This window comes from Colobus angolensis, unplaced genomic scaffold (assembly GCF_000951035.1).
Source record: "Colobus angolensis palliatus isolate OR3802 unplaced genomic scaffold, Cang.pa_1.0 Scaffold57, whole genome shotgun sequence".
NCBI classification, from domain to species: domain Eukaryota; kingdom Metazoa; phylum Chordata; class Mammalia; order Primates; family Cercopithecidae; genus Colobus; species Colobus angolensis.
In genome coordinates this window covers 3417408-3421577 of record NW_012119265.1, presented here as the reverse complement: position 1 = coordinate 3421577, position 4170 = coordinate 3417408, and the positions used below count along the sequence as shown (strand labels likewise).

The window sequence follows — 4170 nt, the reverse complement described above, 5'->3', positions numbered from 1 at the left end:
GCAGCCAGGCCTGACGTCAGGCGCCCAGAAACCCGTCGGGCGCGACGTCAGCGGCCTCCTACACCTTCTCCCTGGGGGGCGATCCCCAGGCAGCCCGCAGCGTGGAGGAAGGCGAACGAAGAAACGCTTAGCCCCGGTCCCAGGCCGGCGACCACGGCCCGAGCACTGGACGTGACTCGATGCACCTCAGTTACCGCGCCCGCCTCCCGCTTGGCCGCGCCCGAGAGCTCCGCAACCCCAGCTCCCCGATTCCCCTTCACGACTCCCACTAGTACCGAAGCAGCCTCACCCGGCAATATCCGAGACCGCAGTAGGGTCTAGAAGCGGCGATGGGTCCGAGGGACTGGGCCCTGAAGAAGCAGGCGTAGCCTGACTGACGGCAGGGAAAGCAGCGGCGGCAACAGCACCAGCAGCGCGCGGCTCCTCCTGGCGCCGGAACAGGAAGCGCCGAGCGCACCGCCTCCGCCCGCTCTCCCCCTCCCCTCAGGCCGCGCCGCGTGCGCCTCTCGCAGGCCCCTGGCGGTACTGCGGCCCGCCAGACCCAGGGGGATGGGCTCCACCTGGCGCCCGCCCCTGGCCGCTTTCCCCTGATGAGCGGGCTGGAAGCTCCCAGAGTTTCCGGAGTTCCGAGGACTCAGAGGAAACGCCAGTGGTCGCCGATGTTCACGGCATCCCGGCGGAAATTGCTAACTTGTCTTGAGTTGCTTGAGGGCTGATTCTGGATTCCCTTTGCTCAGCGGTTTTTACAGCTAGGCCTCGAAGGAGGCTGGGTATGGACGCGGGCTGATTTCAGCCTGACCCAACGATTCAGATCCTCGGGCCAAAAGTGGGGAGAGGGAAAAGATTAATACAGGAAAGGGAAAACCTTTGCAAATAGCTTAACAAATTGATATTGCTGTCTTTGCTGAGTTTTCCTCATCAATGCCTCTTCTCCCATGTTCTTTTTTGTGGTTTTTGAGACGAGGCATCTGTCACCCAGGCTGGAGTGCTGTGGCGGGATCTCGGCTCACTGCAACCTCTGCCTGCTGGTCTCAAGCCATTCTCTCATCTTAGCCTCCTAGTAGCTGGGACTACAGGCGTGTGTCACCACACCCGGCTGATTTTTGTGTTTTTGGTAGAGATGGGGTCTCACCCTGCTAGCCTCAAGCCATCCGCCCTCTTCGGCCTCCCAAAGTGCTGGTATTACAGGCGTGAGCCACCGCGCCCAGTCGCCATCTTCATTTCTGAATAAACATTACCTCCTGTGTCAGGCACAGATGACATGACCCCAGTCAGGGAACCTACTAACTAGCAATAAAGATGTCGTGATAATTATATGGTGTGCAAAATATATACATATATGCAATATATATATATTTTTGAGACGGAGTCTCGCTCTGTTGCCAGGCCAGAGTGCAGTGGCGTGGCGCGATCTCGGCTCACTGCAACCTCCGCTTCCCGGGTTCAAACGATTCTCCTGCCTCAGCCTCCCAAGTAGCTGGGACTACAGGCGCGATCTACGTTGCCCAGCTAATTTAGAGACGAGGTTTCACCATGTTGGCCAGGATGGTCTCGATCTCTTGCCTTGTGATCCGCCTGCCTCGGCCTCCCAAAGTGCTGGGATTACAGACGTGAGCCACTGCGCCCGGCCAATATACATTTTTTTTTAACATGAAAATATCTTAAAAGTATGTGGTACACTTGCATCTTGCTTTGTGTAAGGCATTAGTGAGTCAGGGGGTGGCCATTTAAAACTGTGAACTTGTTTAAAGGAAGACATCCCTGGATGTATTCCACAGCAAACACAATTCTCACACTGAAAAAGGGGCAACAGAGGAACTTAAAATATCTAAGCCCAGAGTCTTATTTTTGGATAAGGACACACAGGCCTATGGAAAATTACACGACTAGTGTGGATCTAGCCTGTCCTCACTGGAGACAGTGAATCAGCAGTGCTTTGTGGAGCCATGGTGAAGCCTGAAGCAACAAGAAATCAGCAATCCAGTCACGTTTGATTTGAAATTTGGTATCTTGCTCATCATAGGCTTTTTTTTTGCATCAATTCTGATTTTACAATATTGCACCAAAACATTGTCTTCCTTAGTCTATTAGTCAAATATTTGTGCCCAAGTGCCTCACCATACCCTAGTCCTGGCACTGTGTACCAGTAATGGATAGCCTCCAACTTTTCCTTGCCTGCAATCAGCCAGTAGCTGAGCACGTTGGAGGGGTGTAGATCTAGGCCATTCCTGTCCCTGTGGACTTGTCTACAAGGAACCTTTGCTTGGGAACTAAGTCCTCACCTAGCAGTTTGAAGGTGCACTGAAGTCCAAAGCCCCCCTACCCAATCCTTCCTTCCAGGTGTCAGACTTTCAGAGTGGTATGAAGAATTCCCCACCTTCTGCTCCCTGCTCCTTTATCTTTCTAGGTATTTCACTCCAAATAAATCTCTTGCACCTCTAATCACATCTTGGCACCTGCTTCTGGAAGACCCAAACACAAAAAACTAAAAGGAGTGTATTATAAATTAGAAAATGTGTAAGAATGTGGATTTCTCTCTCTTTTTCAGATTCTAAGTTGAATGTGTGAAGTAAAGACATATGTTTTTAAAATAAAACACAAAGCCTTTAGATTTTACATAGGAAGTTTTAATTAAGAAGAAATGAAAATTTATCCAGATCAGTTTATTTGAACTTACATCCAAGAAGAAACATTCAGCTTAAGGATTAGAAATAAAAGTGGCAATTGTCTACTTCTTTCGTGGTAAGGAATAAATCATACAAGCCTGATTGACAAGAGTAATAGCTTTGTGAAAACTGTATATTTGAGTACATGTGAACTCATACTTGGCTTATATAGAATTTATCCAATTCTAGCAAAGTCAGCATAATTTAAGTAAACCTCCTTGAGTTTTACACCATGGCTCTCAAGTCTGAAAGCTTAGATTTGATTATAACCATGGCAAAAGTGATTATCTTTATTTTCTGAAAACGTAACCAACTTTTAAAATAAGTTAGGCAAACATCAGTTTCACACAGACCATATGAAGGGTAGGAGGAAACTGCAATTTTTCCTCTAATTGCAGAGCCTAAACCATAAATTCAAATTGTACTGCTATCTCTACTGTTAAAACAAGTCAAGAAACTATTTTACAGTCTAAGAGAAGTGAATGTAATTATGCAGGGTCCACTACAGAGATATTTTGAAAACCTATCATCACATTAGTACTCAATGGCTGTACAGCAATTATTTTAAAGTATGCTCTCAGGGTCACCTCTTGCAGAAGAATTAACCTCCAGGAAGTCGAGTGACAAGTATCACCTACATTTTATAGGAAATAAAGGCAAAGAAGATTTAGACTGAGTAATTTGTTCAAAATTAGAAAGTAAATAAAAAAATAGACTTTGGCTTTATTTTAAAATCCCTTTCTATTGGGTTATATCCATTAATCTACATTTCAACTTCCAAGCCAATCTATTTTAAAAAGTTACCTCCATTTTGTGTCTCTTACTGTATTAGAATAGTACAGGTAGACTCTTGCACTGCTCATTTCTAGTAGGCCACTAATAAAGAAAAACCTTTGTGCTTTCTGTTCCTTCCTTAAAATACAAATGGAAAACTGACTTTTTTTCCTCCAAAGTAGAAACAGTAGTTTGCTTGACTAAAAATCTTTTATTCACTTGGGCATTACATCACCTAACATTATACAGGCTATTTCACATTTAAACATTGTTTTCCTTGTGTTGTCTCCAGGAATCTCTTATAATTTTGTCTACTTTTCTGTGAAATTTGCTTTACCAAAATGAATGCGTAAGCTGTTAATTGGATTTTGATTATAGCTAAAAGTGACAAGAAATATTTTAATGAAAAGTATAAGAGTTAGATCTCTGCCAGACATGGTGGCTCATGCCTGTAATCCCAGCACTTTGGGTGGCTGAGGCGGGTGGTCACCTGAGGTCAGGAGTTCGAGACCAGCCTGGCCAACATGGTAAAACCCCGTCTCTGCTAAAAATACAAAAATTAGCCAGGCATGGTGGCACACACCTGTCATCTCAGCTACTCGGGAGCTAAGGTAGGAGAATTGCTAGAACCTGGAAGGCAGAGGTTGCAGTGAACCAAGATTGCACCATTGCACTCCAGCTTGGGCCGAAAACAGCGAGACTCCGTCTCAAAAAAAAAAAAAGAGATCTC

The 4170-nt window shown here is 46.0% G+C and overlaps 1 protein-coding gene across 2 annotated transcripts in view; it reads right to left on the bottom strand.

Moving 5' to 3' along the window:
* MAPK1IP1L (mitogen-activated protein kinase 1 interacting protein 1-like) overlaps positions 1-490 on the bottom strand; it is a 15133-nt gene extending 14643 nt beyond the window's left edge. For both annotated transcript variants that reach the window (XM_011961853.1, XM_011961852.1), the window contains exon 1: positions 290-490. The gene's annotated coding sequence lies outside the window, so the exon portion shown is untranslated. The remainder of the gene's footprint in view (positions 1-289) is intronic.
* Between the last annotated feature and the right edge of the window lie 3680 nt (positions 491-4170).